The sequence below is a fragment of the Felis catus genome, chromosome E1 (assembly GCF_018350175.1).
Source record: "Felis catus isolate Fca126 chromosome E1, F.catus_Fca126_mat1.0, whole genome shotgun sequence".
Taxonomy (NCBI): Eukaryota; Metazoa; Chordata; class Mammalia; order Carnivora; family Felidae; genus Felis; species Felis catus.
Genome location: NC_058381.1, coordinates 18,719,016 through 18,737,709, shown reverse-complemented (window position 1 = coordinate 18,737,709; position 18,694 = coordinate 18,719,016). Strand labels below are relative to the sequence as shown.

General features: G+C 47.4%; 1 protein-coding gene, 1 non-coding gene and 1 pseudogene across 2 annotated transcripts in view; 2 read left to right on the top strand and 1 right to left on the bottom strand.

The window, feature by feature from the left end:
• The window catches only part of NOS2 (nitric oxide synthase 2), a 119,734-nt gene that overhangs the window by 96,053 nt on the left and 4,987 nt on the right, over nt 1–18,694 (bottom strand). The window contains exon 3 of the mRNA XM_045044087.1: nt 16,921–17,010. The gene's annotated coding sequence lies outside the window, so the exon portion shown is untranslated. The remainder of the gene's footprint in view (nt 1–16,920; nt 17,011–18,694) is intronic.
• Nucleotides 2,532–3,119, top strand: LOC101091913 (annotated as a pseudogene).
• Nucleotides 9,883–9,955, top strand: TRNAK-CUU. Its single transcript has one exon. It is a non-coding gene; the product is annotated as a tRNA-Lys (tRNA).

Below are 18,694 nucleotides of genomic sequence, written 5' to 3'. Positions count from 1 at the left end.
AACCCCTTTCTAGGAACTTATCCTACAGATTGACTTGCCCATGTATCAAATGACATTTGTCCCCGGTTATTCACTGCAGTGAATAGCAGAAGAATGGAAGCAAACCAGATATCTCTCAAGAGGAGATCGCAAAAAAGTTGGGATGTCTCCACACAGTGGACTAAAACCAACCACAAAAAAGAATAATGAAGTTTTTATGCAATTTTTGAAAAAATTCCAAGATTTATTATTAAGGTTTTTTTTAATTTTTTAATGTTTATTTATTATTGAGAGACAAAGAAAGAGAGAGCATGAGCATGGGAGGGGCAGAGAGAGGGGAAGACACAGAATATGAAGCAGGCTCCAGGCTCTGAGCCGTCAGCACAGAGTCTGATGCAAGGCTCGAACTCAGAAACTGCGGGATCATGAATAGAGCCGAAGTCGGACGCTTAACCGACTGAGCCACCCAGGTGCCCCTTATTAAGTTTTTAAAAATCAAGGTTTGGGAAAAAGTTTATAAATGACTAACATTTATGTGATTAAAAAAACAGGTAAAGGAATAAAATATGTATAGCTTTTCTGTACACAGTATATCTCTGGAAGGGGGTATAAGAAACTGGAATCCTTGCAATATAATAATATATTATTATTATTATTATTGTATTGCTTGCCTCCAGACCTTGGGTTGGGGAGTGCGTCAGAGGGGGACTTTTACCTCATATCTTCTGAATTTTGAAGCATGAAAATATCTTACCTATTCTGTAAAAGTAAAAAAAAAAAAAAACGCATATGACAATTATTCACTGATTAAATGAAACAGGAAATTAATTTGTTAAACAAATGGCTTCCAGCCATAGTACTCCCCTGTACTATTAGAGGAAAAAGATTTAGGGAGTCCTGGTCCCTGCCTCACTCCCTGATTCCTGGCAGGGTCCCCAAGGGGAACCCACCAACAAGAGTCCTCGGGGCCTTTGGAAAGGGCTGTGGGATGAAAATGTTTATTTCACGCGGCTGGCATCGGAGCCTCCCTCTTTGTCCCTGAAACCATGGTCTTGCGGCCCCACAGAGACACGTCCGTTTGGAGCTTTCTCGAGCTTGTTTAATTAGGTTCTTTGCTGAAAAGCTGCCCCATCAGTCTCCGAAGTGGCAACTGGCCTCCAGAGATGCAATCAATCACCCCTCCATGGGAACTCTTATTAAAAAGCCAGATATTCAGGGCTTTCCTGCATACCAATAAGCATCCAAAAGTATTCGCGGTATCAGAAAAAGCAGCACAAAGTGGGGGAAGGCCAGAATGTCTCGAGCTCCCCAACTGCCACAAGCCCAAGAGCTGGTCTGTGAGTTCTGATTAAATTCCAGTGCTTGACAGCACGGGTAATTGCCTTGGGCCGCTCGATTTCATCACCCCAGCTTGATAAGGAAGATGAAAGGGAGACCAACAGGTTCACCTCCAGAAGGAGTTCCCGGTTTCTCTGGGCAGGGGAGCTGGGCTCCAGGTGCCAACAGAGGAAAGCAGCTGTGAGCCCTGCCCTGGTGGCCCCTCAGGCCGGTTAAGACTTGGACCAGACTAGCGGATCGGGAAGGGGAGGAAGAAATGGGAGAGGCAACAGAAAAGAATGAGAACAAGGTAGACTGGGGAGCTTGAACTCCCAGGGTCCGTCTGTGCTATAATGTGGTAATTTCTCTAACAACCCTATGGAGAAAGGATTCCTCTGCCCTACCCCACTCTACAGATGAGGAAACTGGGGCTCAGAAAAGTGCAATAACTTGCCTAGGTTCTCACAACTAGCAAGTGCCCCCGGTCAGAATAGGAGCCCTGGTCTCTCTGATGCCATTCCCTTGCTTTTGGGGGCAATTTTAATATACCAGAAGCACCCATTTTAAAAATCAGAAATATAGTTTATTTTCATAATGTTTATTTATTTTTGAGAGCGGGGGAGGGGGAGCAGGACATGCAGAGAGAGAGAGGGGGACAGAGGATCCAAAGCAGGCTCTGTGCTGACCGCAGAGAGCCCAACGTGGGGCTCAAACTCACAAACTGTGAGATCGTGACCTGAGCCAAAGTCGGACACTTACCGGCTGAGCCGCCCAGGCGCCCAGAAATAAACTACCTTAAAAAACCTGTGCTAGGGGCGCCTGGGTGGCGCAGTCGGTTAAGCGTCCGCTTCAGCCAGGTCACGATCTCGAGGTCTGTGAGTTCGAGCCCCGCGTCAGGCTCTGGGCTGATGGCTCGGAGCCTGGAGACTGTTTCCGATTCTGTGTCTCCCTCTCTCTCTGCCCCTCCCCCGTTCATGCTCTGTCTCTCTCTGTCCCAAAAATAAATAAACATTGAAAAAAAAATTAAAAACAAAAAAAACCTGTGCTATTTTTCTCTTAAATGCTGCATCCCAATATGATCTTTGGCATCTGCACATTATTTTTATTCCAAAAACAAAGACGAGGAATTCTTCCTTTTTTTTTTTTCCTTCTCAACATGAGCTGAATGGGGGAATCTCAAGCCCTTTTATCAGCCGAAAAGACAAAGGTGGGGGGGCACTGGCCCGCAGAACAGCATGGCTGGGTTGTACTGTGACCCCTGCGACACATCCCTGACCCATGACTCTCCATCTGTGAGAAAGACAACACCACAGCGGTAGGAAACACAAAGAGAATGTAAAAGACTATCAGAAATGGATAGAGAGCAGGCTCAGAGCCTGACCCACAAAACCACCGAGGCATTTCAGCAAGATCCCTCCTCCTCCATTCTCTGCTCCTCCTCCTGCCTGGGCCATGATCCCACCTCCCCCCAGGCTCCCGAGTCCTCCTCGCCCTGGTATGATGCCAGGACCCCTAAGGGGGGGGCCCCGCCATGATGCCAAGGATGGGCCCTCCCTCTCCTGGGATGATGCCAGTGGGACCTGCTTCTGGAATGAGACCGTCTAGGGGAGGCCACATGCCAAGGACGCCTGGGCCCCCAGTGGTGAGAGCCCCGCCCATCCCATGATGGCGCCCACTCGGCCTGGAATGACCCGACCAGGCAGATAAGTAGAGACGGGAACCTCTTTATATCCATTTTCTATTACTTGTTCTGCTTCACCAGGAGGTCATGGTGCTGTGACTCTGGGTGTTTTCTAACAGCATGACAGGGAAGACTTGCTCCCCCTTCCTATCAAGAGAGAGAATAGTTTTGGCAGAGGAGGAGTGGGACCAAAAAAAAAGGGGGGGGGGCAATTTTCATTTCTATTGTGAAATGTGAAAATAAAATTGTCAACTGTTTTAGTTAAAAAAAAAAAAAAAAGACAAGGGGCGCCTGGGTGGCTCAGTCGGTTGAGCGTCCGAGTTCGGCTCAGGTCATGACCTCACGGTTCGTGAGTTCGAGCCCCGCGTTGGGCTCTGTGCTGACAGCTCAGAGCCTGGAGCCTGCTTCAGATTCTGTCTCCCTCTCTCTCTGCCCCTTCTCTGCTCATGCTCTGTCTCTCTCTGTCTCAAAAATAAATAAAAACATTTTTTAAAAAATTGAAAAAAAAAAAAAGACAAGGAGGAAATACTCGGAAGCCCCAGAACAGCCAAGAACCCCTCTCTGGAAGGAGGATCCCTCTGCTCCAGTTCCTTGGGCCATTCCAGACAGCAGAGGCTTTCCACGGGGATATTTGGAGTCAAGACCTGGATATTTTCCAAGCTGGGCCTTCCCATAAACTGTGCCTTTTATCTCTTCTGAAGACCAAACCCGGAAAAAACAACCTCATGTTAGCAGTGTGGACTTAGGTTAGACATGAGCAAGAACTTTCTGACAATGAGTGATGGATGTTGGCTCATAAAACAGGTGACCAGGAAAGGCCAGGCTACCAATAAATTGATTGGCAAGACCCAGACATAATCCAGACCCGGGATGGTGGTTGATTTGATTTGTTGGTTATCTCTCACCATCTCCTGAGAATGCCCTGCCACCTGGTCACAGCCCCGCATTCACTTATGCCTCTGAGCCTCTGCTCTTGCTGATCCTTCCACCTGAAATGCCTTTCCTTCTCCACGACTGCCCCACTTCGATTTACCTTTCAACGTCTAGCTCAAGTTCCTGGGTCTGCTTTAAAGCTGTCTCTGACCACTCCAGGCCATCTGCCTCTACCCCTTCTTGGAATTCTAGATACTCCGGAACTTAGTCACGACCATCTGGGTGGAGGACAGCTGGTCCCTGCAAAGTCAGGTGGGAGAGAGAGAAAGGATGATGGGAAGCAGAAGCGGCTACCGTCACAGCTGTCCACCCTGCTGTGAGCCTGCCACGCCGATCACATGGCAACTGCCCACTCTGCTGAGAGCCTGCCGTGCAACCCTCAGACCCTCATTTGTATTCTGTGGGCCCCTTTCCCGGGGGAAGGATGCCCTGAAAGCACACACGCAGATACCCGCCAACTGCATCTCCCGAATGACACCAATTTATAAAGTTGACGCTCTGGGACAAGCCAGTTTTATGCTGATTTAGAGCACAGCCAGTTTCCTCAGCATCCGCCCGCCCCTAATCCAGTGATGTGTCTGTCGCCCCTAGGAGGGATGCGCTCACACGTTAAATTTCATTCCATCATCATAATAATTGCATAGAGCCCGTTTCACAGATGAGAAAACTGAGACTTGGGCAGGGCGAGGGGTTTGCAGCAGCTCGCGTGGCCGGATGATAGCAACACTGGCATTAGAGGCAAACCTCTCAGACTCTGGGCCAGGGTAGCTTTCCCGATACCCTCCACGGCACGAATACCCATGCCCCACTCCAAATTACTGCGACGTACGCGCAGTAGACGTTACCCATATTGTCAGCTGACAGATGACTTAGCCAGTCAATGTCAGTACCGGTTAAAATTCAGACTCTGATCAGGGCACCTGGGTGGCTCAGTCGGTTAAGCGTCTGACTTCATCTCAGATCATGATCTTTCAGTTTGTGAGTTTGAGCCCCGCGTCGGGCTCTGCGCTGACAGCTCAGAGCCTGGAGCCTGTTTTGGATTCTGTGTCTCCTCCTGTCTCTGCCCCTCCCATGCTCATGCTCTGTCTCTCGAGAATAAATAAGCAATACAAAATTTCAAAAAACATTTTCAGGTTCTGATCATAACATAGAGGTTCTCCTACTTTTTACTCATGTCTTAGCCTAGCATTTGCAATTCTAATGTCCTCGTACCCTATACAGGAGTCTCTGGGTCACCTCCATTATCTTCTGAAGTTCACACCAAGAGCAGGAGATAGACCACCTCGGCACACCAAGCTCTGTGTGATGTGCCTTCTGCCATTTAAGCCGAGCTGAGAAACCCCAAAGCTGTCTGTGCCAGTCACCCGGCCCTCTTGGATTATCCCCAACCTGCTCTCCTTCAGGTCCTTCTCTGCCAGACCCTGAGAACTTGGTTCCAGAACACTCTCGTAGGGTTTGCCTCTGGTCTCTGGTCTCCCCAGCACCTGACTCAGGTTTCTCTCATATACTTTGGCTTGGTCTTGCCTCCTGGTACCAGAAAATGGAGGTAGATTAGAAGGGTCTTTATGTAAATTAATTCATGTTTGTAAGGTCCTTAGAACAGTGATTGGCACGTAGTAAGCACAATATAAGTGTTTGTGATTACAATCATCTTCAACCCCATCATCATCATCATCATCATCATCATCTGCTACCTGCTTAGTATAATACATCCCAACCACTTAATCCAGCCTTCCCAATCCCTTGGGATGAAGTCCCAGATCCATAGTGTAGCTCTGGCGAGGTTGTCCTAGGTCATCCCCTATGACTCTCCCCCTTGTAGTAGGAAACAACTGGTCTTCCCTTAAGCTTACAAATATGCCAAGCTCTCTAGACCTTGGCACTGCTATATTCTCCACTGAAGTGCTCTTTGCTTCCTGTCCCCATCACCCTCCAACACCCACCCACCTCCAACAAATTCATCCTTCAATTCTCAGCTGGAATCTTACTTCCCCTTCTTCCTTCCTTGTGCCCATTTCCTGCTCTACCCATCAAGATTAGGCTGAGTCTTAAAAAAGAAAAAAAGAAAAGAAAAGAAAGATTAGGTGGAGTCTTCCTACTACACTATCCTGTAGCATTGGTGATTATCCTAATGGCATATAATTACTTATTTAATGTCTGTCTTCTCACTAGACGATAAGCCTCATGAGAACTGGAGCCGTAAGGAGGCACGTCTGTATCCTTAGTGCCCAACATAATGCTCTGAATGAGTAGGAGTTCAAAAACCTACTGAACTGTTTTGAACTGAATCAAAATGGGTTGAAATACGATGACATCGATGCCAGTGAAAAGGATGACTTTAAAGCCTAATATGCTAGTATTTATTTACTATATGTGCTGTGACCTATTCAAAAACCAGAACCTAGAATCCAATCAATAATAAAAGGATGAAGAACAGAAGAAACAGATGATATCATCAGTGCTTCTTTGTACAACAGCATCTATAACTAGTGCTATCCCAAAAGAAGGCAGTAATTAAAGCTGAAAGTTAGAGAGGAGGGTCGCAGCCATCAGGGGTCGAATGTCAACAAGCAAGTTACTCATCCCTGAGTGGTCAACTCAGAGGGTGCTGAACTTTGCCCTGTGTGCAAGGATATTGCCTGGCACTATTGGTGATGCCGTTTGAGGACTTTTGAGAATGTCCTTGCCAACCCAAACGAATCTGATCACCAAGGAAACGTAAAGGTAGTAACAGCTCACCTGCCTTCTCATAGGGGCAGTTTCTGTCTACCAGGACCTGAGTTCAACTCACGTCCAGTCAATAAGGACCTACCCGGTCCCTCTCTCTGCCCACAACAGCTCACTGAGTAACTTCAATTTCCATGATGAGCACTGGAGCACCTGCCTCACAGGACCCATTAGGGCTTCATCATTCCTCCCAGTTTCCATCACAGAGAGCTTTGTCTCGCCCTGTGGATTAGGGGTAAGAGGCTCTCCTGAAACCTCACTTAATGGAAGTGAGAACCAAATGAGATAATGATCAATGCTGGCTCTTTGGAAAAGTTGAAAATTTGGGGCGTCTGGGTGGCTCAGTTGGTTACGCGTCTGACTCTTGGTTTCAGCTCAGGTCATGATCTCACAGTTTTGTGAGTTTGAACCCCCCACATCTGGCTTTGCGCTGGCAGCACAGAGCCTGCCTGGGATTCTCTCTCTCTCTGCCCCTCCCCTGCTTGAGCTGTCTCTGTCTTTCTCAAAATAAGTAGACTTAAAAGATTTTTTTAAGTTGAAACTTTTACACCCAAGTGTCATGATTTTATTGTTAATAATAGCAACTGTTTCTTGCTCTTCCCAATTAATTTTTTCTTTCTCGTTTTAGAAAAAAAAAATAATTGCTGCTCCCTTCTCAGGAGAATGGAGATGTCATTTAGTGAGAACTTTTTTAAAGGGCTATTATTAATTATTATCATTATTAATACCCCACAAACTTCAAATTTCTTCTTTCACACATCTTTTTTGGATTAGAGATTCCTCTAGGGACTGGATGGCATCATCTACTCCTGATGGAACGCCCGTCTTGCTATGACTCAGTGTGGATGATGAAGTTGAGTGACTGATCATCCTGATATGGACACGTGATTTCCTATAACTGCATTTCTGCCTTCTGCTTCCTTGACCAAGCCCACTACCCCCAACTTTTCCCTGAGTCCATCCACAGTGGTCACGCAAGGGAGGGTTTCAGCACCCCAGAATCTCCATCAAGCCCCTCTAAAACTGCCTTATATAAACATGCAGTCCATAAAAAGCAGTATGATTGTGGCCCAAATGCCACTTCAGACCATCTCTTAGCTGCTCCCTTTGTAACCAGACTGCTGCTCTAAGCCCCTCCTATCTGGGGACTACTGACAATGCGTAGCCACCACTACCTGTAGCAACCACCATGTGGCTGGGTAATCCAGTTCACGCTGGCAAAACCGGACCGAGTGTTGGAATCACACAGACCCAGTGTCCATCCTGGCTCTACCATTAACGTCTGTGAGAACCCGGACCAGTCCCTCACTTCTCTGAGCCCCAGTGTCCTCATTAGCAAAGGGTAACGACAATGCCTCCTCACTTGGTTGCTGCCAGAATTCGAGACAATGTATACCAAGCACCCAGTTCCTTATCAAGTGTCCAGTAAATAAATGGAGAAAGGGTGAATATGGAATAAGTGCAAGAAATGTTCTAGGGATGGCGGTATTCTTAGGGAGTAACCAGTGTTACCCATGGGTAGAAGTCAAGAAAGGCTTTGTAAAGGAGCCTTGAAGTAGCCTTGAAAGAGAGGGGAAGTGTTTGGCAGATGGACCAAGGGCAGGGCACAATAGACAGGGGAATAGGGTGAACAAAGGCTGGGATTAGAGCCCGAAACACTGGGCCCATTTGGGCAGGAAACATGAGGCAGCTGGATCAGAGTACGAGGAGGGAGGGAGTCCTGGGGGAGGAGACCAGGGCCAAGAAGGACCTGGCTAAGCAGGGCCTTGTGGGGTTGCATTGTTAAATTGTAGAGGATGTGGTTTGGTCCACAACATAGCCAGATTCTTGTCAGTAACAGCTTTGTCGGGATAAGTTACTTACAATAGTGATTGGAAAATGTAAACTTGAATATCACGTATTCGAACTCCAAGACATAAGGGTCTTTGAGCTAATGGAGATCTTTACACCTCTGAGAAGAGGTCGCTAATCAGAGAAGATGGCAGAACAATGAGAATACTGGGGAATAATGATGAGGCTGGTTTAGGAGAACGGAGTCCCCCAGATGCCTCTTTCCATACGGGTGTATCCATTTCATGAGTATGGTGCCGTGAATTCCGATACCATCTGGTCCCAGAGGCTTGGTCGGCAGGTCAGGTCTCAAGTCAAGTCACAAGTCATAAAAAACAACCTTGGAGATTCTCTCTATCCAACCCTTACTGTGTTCTTACCACACACAAGGCATTGCACACACATTTTGGCCTTGGGGGCACAAAGACGAAGAGCACACAGTCAGTCTCTGTCCCCAGGAATGCAGCCTCAGGGCTCACTCCAGACTGGTATCCACAGGGAGTGCTAAAAGCTGGGGAGAGGTCAGCTGAGGGTGGGCCAGGCTCTGGAAAACCCCAAGGTAGGTAACCACACTCTTGGAGGAGGAGAGGAGCATGGGACCTAGGGACTCCTTTTCTCCACTATCTCAATGCCTGAAGGGTTTTCCTGTTACTATATTTGACCCATGATTCACCTTGCCTGTTCTGGGGTGGCTGTCTTTTAAATAAACAAACATGGGGGTTTTCCCCATGAAGGAAAATGTGACGCATTCGGAAAAATAGAAGGAAGAAGAAAAATTACCCACAACTGCACTATCACGGCTCACATTTTTTTTTTTTAATTTTTTTTCAACGTTTATTTATTTTTGGGACAGAGAGAGACAGAGCATGAACGGGGGAGGGGCAGAGAGAGAGGGAGACACAGAATCGGAAACAGGCTCCAGGCTCTGAGCCATCAGCCCAGAGCCCGACGCGGGGCTCGAACTCACGGACCGCGAGATCGTGACCTGGCTGAAGTCGGACGCTCAACCGACTGCGCCACCCAGGCGCCCCTCACGGCTCACATTTTGATGGCTCTCTCTCCAGGTTCCTTTTCTCTCCACAGGCAAGTTTGTCTGATGGTTTCCTTGTCAAATGGGCACATTGTGCATGCAATTTTGTATACTGCTTTCTCTTGGGAGCATCATATCATAGTTGTTTAGGTGTTTTTCTTTTCATTAAAAATTATTGGGGCACCTGGGTGGCTCACCCAGTTGAGCATCTAACTCTTGATTTTGGCTCAGGTCATGATCCCAGGTCATGGGATCAAGCCCCATGTCAGGCTCTGCACTGAGCATGGAGCCTGCTTAAGATTTTCTCTCTCCCCCTCTTCCTCTCTCCCCAGTTCATGCACCTGCTCTCTCTCTTTCTAAAATTTAAAGGCAAGTTATTTTGGGAGCCTAGCTGGCTTAGTCGGTAAAGCATGTGACTCTTGATCTCAAGGTTGTGAGTTCAAGCCTCATGTTGGGTATAGAGCTTATTTAAAAAATGTTATTTTTAATTATCATCCTTTAAGAGCCTCATGACATTGTTCACGTGGCTACATCGGAGACCACTTGGACGTGTTCCTGGTTTCTCTCCTCAGATTTCTCTTCTCAGTTATGATGGAAGTTTTTAGGGAAATATTAAAATGAGTTTGTCCTCCCTGATCAGTGAAATAACATGCAGAGGGAAGTCAGTCTGCAAGCCCAAATTGATCCCAGACAACCACCAGTGCAGGGAGATGATATACAATTAACAAGCACAGCAGCTACATGTATTGAGTGCTAGCTGTGTACCAGGCTCTAGCTAAGCATGTTACATTGGATCCTCACCACTACACTGGGAGACAGCTATTATTTTTATCTCTACTACACAAATGACAAAATTTAGGCTTAGCAAGGTTAAGTAATTTCCCCAAAGTCACACAGCTATTAGCCAATCCCCTAACAGTATCATACCTCTTTTTCTGGGTTGTGATGGCCATATACAAGTCAGAGGGACACCTCTGTTCAGTGCTTTCAGCCACAGAAAACACCAAGAAGACTCCAGGGCTTTCCAATCCTTTTCATTCCTTGCCACACTTAAAAAATGACAACATAGGGACACCTGGGTGGCTCAGTTGGTTAAGCGTCTGACGTCAGCTCAGGTTGTGTTCCCGCAGTTCCTGAGTTCAAGCCCCGCGTCGGGCTCTGTGCTGACAGCTCGGAGCCTGGAGCCTGCTTCAGACTCTGTCTCTGTCTCTGTCTCTCTCTGCCCCTCCCCAACTCATGCTCTCTCTGTCTCAAAAATAAATAAACATTAAAAAAAATTTTTTTAACTATTTTTTTTCTCCTTCCCTTCCCCCATGGTGTTCTGTTAAGTTTCTCGAGAGGGAGGGAGGCAAACCGTAAGAGACTCTTAAATACAGAGAATAAACTGAGGGTGGATGGAGGGGTGGGGGAGAGGGGAAAATGGGTGATGGGCATGGAGGAGGGTACTTGTTGGGATGAGCACTGGGTGTTGTACGTAAGCGATGAATCACGGAAATCTAATCCCAAAACCAAGAGCACACTTTACACACTGTATGTTAGCCAATTTGACAATAAATTATATTTCAAAAATTTGTTTTAAGTGACACCATAAGTACGGCACACTGGGATGATGGGTTGAGATTACTTGAAGCAGAAGTGACAAGCTGAGGGCACGCCAGTTAAAAACTCAGCTAAACTACTTGTAGACCAAAGCCACTTCATTTCCCCAAGTCCTTTTGTGCCTCTGAGATTTTGAAGAGGGGATGAAAATATAATTTTTTAAAAGTATAACTTAACAGAGATAGGTTATCATCTCTTTGTGCCTTTGGAGGAACAGCCTTCAACCTCTAGAAAGGACCTAACTTGGGACTTGTATGTTTTTGAGATATGACCTTGGACAAATGTCATAGCCTCTCTTGGACCCAAAGAGTTCTCTGAAGAAAGGTGAGAACCACCCCACAAGATCACAAGCTGAGCGCAGGAGGTTGAAGGAGGCATCAGGAGAGGCGCAATAGGGAAATTCAACTTCAGATACACTTAAAGGGAGAGGACGGTTCGATTCCTTTCAACTGAAACTAATCAAGAAGGTGAGAATTTTCTAGAAATTAGTGATAGTTTAACTGGTTAACTTCCAGATACGTTGAGATTTATTTGGTTTCCTCCTGGCATTTGATTTCTTGTTGGCAGTTTTATTGAGATAGAATTCACACACCATACAACTCCTTCATTTATTTATTTTTTTTTAATTTTTTTTAACATTTATTTTTGAGACAGAGAGAGACAGAGCATGAATGGGGGAGGGTCAGAGAGAGAGGGAGACACAGAACCGGAAGCAGGCTCCAGGCTCCGAGGCATTAGCCCAGAGCCTGACACGGGGCTCGAACTCACAGACCGTGAGATCGTGACCTGAGCTGAAGTGGGACGCTTAACCGACTGAGCCACCCAGGCGCCCCAACAACTCCTTCATTTAAAGTGTACAATTTAAAGTGTATACATTATACAACTCCCACATCAGGCTCTGTGCTGAGTATGCAGCCTGCCTAGGATTCTCTCTCTCCTCTCTCTCTCTGCCCCTGTCCCCTGCTCACCCTCCCCCCCCGCAAGAGAAACATTAAAAAAATAAAGTGTACAATTCAATGGCTTTTAACACATTCACAGGTTGTACACCATCACCCCAATCTCATGCTAAACTGTTTTCATCACTCCAAGAAGAAACCCCATACCAGTCAGCAGTCACTCCCATTCCAACCAAGCCCTGCTGCCCTCGACCCTAGGCTAATCTACCTCTTCCCTCCACAGATTTGCCTATTACAGATAGTTCATATAAATGGAATCATGCAATATATCATTGTCTTTGGCAACTGGCTTCTTACACTTAGCGGTGCTTTCAAGGTTCATTCGTGCTGCAGGGCATATCAGACTTCACTTTTTTAATTATTACTATCAAACAATATTCTACCGTATGACTATGCTATGCTTTATTCATCTGTTCATTAGTTGATGGACATTGGGTTGCTTGCTTGTTTGTTTGTCAGCTATTATAAATGGAGTCAGCAACATTTGTCTGTAAGTTTTTTTGTGTGAACATGAGGCATTCCCCTTGGGTATATACATAGAATTGCTGGGTCATATGGTAACTCTACGCTTAACATTTCGAGAAACTTCCAAACTGTTTTCCAAAGCACCTGTGCCATTTTCATTCCCGCCAGCAGTGTATAAGGGTCGTAAGCTCCTCCAGCGGTGGTTGGTGACATAGCCAAGTATGCAAGGGAAAGACGGGGCGTCCTGAGGCAGGGACAGCATGAAACCAACACTGCAGCAAAGATGAGGGAAAGGACAAGAATGTTCATTCCTGAGGGCTGGAGCCTGAGGCTGACCTGGCAAGTTGGCCCCTTGGACAACTCCTCTTCTTTCTCCCATTCAAGAATTTGAAAGATTTATGGGAATAGGAAGGTGACAATGTCAGAAAAAAAAAAAATAAGTTCTCAAAGTGATTCACCATGTTTCAGCCACACTTGTTACCAACAAATGTTTTCTATGTGTGTGTATTGGAAAATTTTAGGGAAAAAAAAAACTTGTTAAATTTGAGTTATGAAAGAGGTTTCTAGATTCCTATGGTTCATCATGGGTGCCTAAAACTAAATCTCTCCACACATTTCCAGAAACCATACAGATCGGTAGGGGGAGCGAATGAAATCATTCATAATCTGGGGCCTGGGTGACTCAGTGGGTTAAATATCCGCCTCTTGATTTCGGCTCAGGTCATGATCTCACAGTTTGTGAGTTCAAGCCCCACATCAGGCTTTGCACTGAGAGCGTGGAGCCCGCTTGGGGTTCTTTCCCTATCCACCCCCCCCCCCGAAGCTCTTTCCCCCTGCCCTGCTTGTACTTTCTTTCTCTCTCTGTCTCTCTCAAAATAAATTTTAAAAATAATAAAATAATAAGCCACCCATAATCCAACTCAGATGGAGATAAATGGAATTTTGATACATAAGAGGCGCTCAGTGTCTGAATTAATTAATGAATAATGAATGAATGGCAACAACTTCAGGGGAGATGAAGCCATGAAGGACGATTAACAAGATAGAGGACGGGTCCACATTCCAGTAATTCTGATATGCTGGCCTTAGGGGCCAAAGCCAATAGGAATATGTAACCGGGATCCAGATCAAAGCCCTAAATTTAGGGTCTGACGACTCTATGCTGTGACAGAAGGGGAGAGACCTGACTAAACCATGCTTACAAAACAGTTCTCAAACTTTTTGCCCTCGGGCTCCTTTACATCCTCGGTAATTACTGAGGACCCCACCGTTTTTGTGACTGTGGGTTATATGTTGGTGTTTATTGTCTTAGAGAAATGATAAGCCTATTATATATTGACATTTATGAAAAATATATTTTTTTTAATTAGAGAGGACTGGCATTACTTTACAGTTTTGAAAATCTCTTGGAGGCAGCTGCTTCAACACTTGGCCTGTCAAAATGTTGTCTTGGTTGAAGTACATGAAGAAAATCCAGCCTCCCACAGCTGTGTATTTGGAAAACAGAGGCATTTTTAATTTTGTTCAGATATTCTTTTTTTTTTTAATTTTTTTTTAACGTTTATTTATTTTTGAGACAGAGAGAGACAGAGCATGAACAGGGGAGGGGCAGAGAGAGAGGGAGACACAGAATCTGAAACAGGCTTCAGGCTCTGAGCTGTCAGCACAGAGCCCGACGGGGGGCTCGAACTCACGGGACCGTGAGATCATGACCTGAGCCGAAGTCGGACGCTTAACCGACCAAGTCACCCAGGCGCCCCCAGATATTCTTTTTGATACTACACCAAAACTTGACAAGTGGTCATTTCTTAAAAGTTAGTTGCACTCAGGGTGCCTGGGTGTCGAGCCCCCCATCGGGCTCTGTGCTGACAGCTCAGAGCCTGGAGCCTGCTTCGGATTCTGTCTGTCTGTCTGTCTCCCTCTGCCCCTCCCTGCTCGTGCTGTCTGTCTCTCAAAAATAAATAAGCATTGGGGCGCCTGGGTGGCTCAGTCGGTTGAGTGTCCGACTTCGGCTCAGGTCACGATCTCACGGTCCATGAGTTCGAGCCCCGCCTCGGGCTCTGGGCTGATGGCTTGGAGCCTGGAGCCTGCTTTCCATTCTGTGTCTCCCTCTCTCTCTGCCCCTCCCCTGTTCATGTTCTGTCTCTCTCTGTCTCAAAAATAAATAAAAACGTTAAAAAAAATTTTTAAAAATAAAATAAAATAAATAAGCATTAAAAAAAAATTTTTTTTAAAAGTCAGTTGCACTGTAGAAATCGAAACCATATCCACAGGCTTTATGCAAACGGTTACATTAACACCCATTGGCCTGTGACGGACAAGCTCAATTTTGGCCACGGGCAACCAATCTTGTCGGCTGGTGTCCTTGAAATGACAGGCTCGCCTCATTGACTTTTGAGAACATGTCTTCCAAAAAGAGGAAGTCTGAAAAATCAGTTGGTCAGTCACTGTTCCAACAAAAGATAAAAAATGGGTGTTCCATGAATAAAGCACTTCTTTTTGCTCAGACCTGGCATAACCGTGTGCTTTTCCTCCAGACCGCATCCTTACGTATGCGGTACGAGGGCCTCATGTGTGCTATTCATCTCACCACACAGAATATTTTCATAAGTGCACTCCAGGGTTGAGATTTAACAAAATTAACAATTTTTGCTGTTTCATCGGGGACAGTCATGAGGAAGCTGGCGGTGATAATCCTGAACTTGATTGATGCTTAGGCACCAGCAGTTTTGCCCATTACTGCTTTCGTGTACCATCCGTGCAAAAGTTCACAGAGTGGGAAAGACAAAGTCTTAGTATTATTATGAAAGTAGTTTTGACTTTGAGAACCCCACCAAAGGGTTTGGGGGATTCCCAGGAGTCCACGGACCATACTTGACCATCGCTGTTCTAGATGTAACCTGAATGAAGCAGAATATAAGGAGGATTTTCACCTCCCTTCTTCTTGATCCCATGTCTTTCTTAATTTGGCCTAAGACTGCATTCATTTTTCAAGGAGCCAGTGTCATCTGGATTGCACTCAGCAGTTAACATGAAATAAATCTTGGAAGATGTGATGCTAGGGGGGAGCAGGGAATACCTTCATAGAAATAATGCCTGAGCTCAGTCTTGATAGAGAAAAGATGTTTTTCAGGTGAATAAGGTGACGCAAGAAGGGCACTGTGGGCAGGCGACCGTGGGCAAATACACATGGAATGAAAAGGCTGGAGTGCTGGGAGAGCAAGGGATCCATCTGTAAAGTGCAAGGGTGCCTGAGAACGTCGTGGACAGGGTGAGAGGGAGGTCAGCACTGGGGGTAAGAGAACCACGTCAATTTGGGAACGGCAGTATGTGGGACTGGTGATTAGAGGTGCCTGCTTTTCGGGTCCCTGGGTGGCTCAGTTGGTTAAGTGTCTGGCTCTTGACTTCAGCTCACGTCATGACCTCACAGTTCCTGAGTCCGAGCCCCACATCGGGCTCTGCACTGACAGCACGGAGCCTGCTTGGGATTCTCTCTCTCCACTCCTCCTCTCTGCCCCTCCCCTACCCGTGTGCTCTGTTTCTTTCTCTCTCAAAATAAATAAACAAACTTAAAAATTAAAAAAAAAAACAACAACAACAGATGCCTGGTTTGGGTTAGCACCTGAAATCGACAGGCACGGGGGTGGGCGGGCTTACCCAATCTCAAGGGTGTGAGCCGTAGTCAGCCTCAGGGGTCTAACGAAACCCCTCTTGTGCACTCATTGCTCAAAGCGCAGAGAGAATAAGGTACCTCCCCAGACACTGGTGGGAAGAGATCCACGGTCTCCAGAGATGCTATGTCTCCACGCTATTGGCAGCGAGAGCCGTCAGGAGGTGGAGCTAGAGGTTGCTCTCAACCTCTTAAGGCCTGATCCCTGAACTTCTGGTCTTTCCCTTGAACTGCAATCACCCATCCCATTGTTAACAAGGCCATTCCCTCAACCGAACAGCACCAAGTTCCTCCCAGTCGTTCAACAAAGGTAGTTTGCTTTGTTTGCCCCGAGGGCTCATATTAATCCCCACCCCCTAGGGAAGCAAGACAGACAGAGGGACAGGTTCGTTTCAGGAAGCTGGGAGGAAGTTTGGGTCTCAACTCCTGACAATCTTTGCTTCGTGAGAAATCTTTTCTCTGCCTCCAGACAAACTTCCTTGAGGATGTCCGTGGGAGGCACTCATGCCAGCCCCTCATGCAGCGGCGGTAAATGCTCCCACCTCCAAATCAGCTCCTGAGCGCCCGTGATAGGTGTCGCCACCCCTCCCGCACACACGACCAGTACTTGGCCAAGAAATAATCACCACCTCCCCGCCTCCCCATTATTAGAAAGCAATAAAAATCTAAGCATAAGAGACCTCCGTTTGCCCAGTATTATCATTCGTTCATTGAACAAATATGCGTAACTTACCACCTGGGCAGCAGGCATACAGCTGGCTGGCAGGATTCCGCCACGGGCTGGTGGCTGGTGTGTGCTCCCTGCCCTCAAGGGCTTTACCCTCTGGTAAGAGAGAGAATTCCATGAAGAGGTGATGACAGAACTATCGCTTTGGTCCATGATGTCTCAACCACATGACACAGCATGGGAGCTCCTGAGCACGGGGTTCTGTTTTGTGCCTTTGCTTAAACTGCCTCAGCCTGGAATGCCCCTACCCCCTCACCCCGACCCCCCCCCCAGCCCCCCACCCCCACCAGTAAGCAAAGACCACCCACCTACGTCCCTCTTCTCTGACAGGGGGATTCCCATCTGTAGTAGATCCCAACTGGAAGAGGAGAGAAGCCTCAACTTTAATTCAAGTTCTGAAATTTTATTTTTACCTTCAACTGCATCTTTCAATCAATGAAATGGCACCGTTTTATGATTGAAAAGTAACCGCAACTTCGGGTTTAACCTAAGACTGGCCCCTAAATTTTGAGGCCTAGGCCAGTTTTCATCCAGAGACAGGGGAAGCATGGAAACCTCCAGGAAAAAATACACATACGAGGAAATAATGAGAGAGGGAATAAAAGAATCTGCATTGTGAGAACATTCTAGAAGCCACATTTACTCAACCTCCTGGTGACCCCTATCTGTCCAGACCTTGGACCGTGCCTTCCTGCCTAGCACAGGGCTGTGCACAAAGCAGGTGCTCGGTTAAGATGGGGGTAGGCACGGCTGGGGGGGGTGGAGCTGGGGGGGATAAAACCAGACAGGGCAGGGCAGGCTTGGTACGAAGGAGGAACTGCTGGTGGCAAAGCTGCCCCAGGCATCAGCTTCCAGATGTGACCGTCCCTCCAGGAGAACCGATGTCCTTTAACAGCAGCAGCCTTGTGTTGCTCACGGAGACCTCGGAACTTCACAATACAAATGCACTCCAGTCAAGCCGCGTAAGTGCAAACAGGCATCAGCCCAGGGGCAGACAGCAGGTACCAGGCGCCCTCCCGCTGGCGCTGAGCTTGTACAGTGGGCACAGGGCGACATGCAGACCCACCTCAGAGAAGGGTCGTGACCGAAGATGGGAGGAGGAGGCCACATGACCGGCCGCCCACCTGCACGCACCATCCTTAACTGATCACCTCTGGGATGTGCGGCCGCTGCAGGTGAGGAACGTGCAGACAACAGTGAGGGGCCGTTCCCGGTCCCAGCACTATGGAGTGACACACCTGGGACCTAACTCTGATCTGTCTGGCTCTGGAGCTCACACTACCTGAGCCTCTGGGACAAGCCTTCATCTCCTTCTTCCTTCTGCTTGGCGGCTGCCCTGTAAACCTTTGGCTATGTGCGTTTAAGAGCCGGGGCCCTGGGTAATTTAAGGCCTACCCAAACACAGCATCCGCGCAGGGATCACAGGGGTGGAAGTCTGAGGGCAGAAGACGGGAAGGCTAGTGAGGACAAGAGGCTCTCCCAGGCAGCGCACCGCGCCCCCACTCCCAACTTTGCGCTGCCTCCCTGCCCTGCCCCGTTCATCCCATCCTGTATCTTGCTTCCTCTACCTGCACTTCCTGGGTGTGTGTCGCCAGTTGACCTGCTCAGCGGGTGGAAAGTGGCCAATCCCTTGTTAGCCGACCCATCCCCTTGACAGGCCAGCCCCTGGCCAGCTGGGCACCCACTGTCTGCCACCTGAGGGAGTAGGCACAACTGGATCAAGCACCAACCAGTGACCTGAAGGCCACGGGACCACCGCCATGGAGCCAGTCAAGGGCAA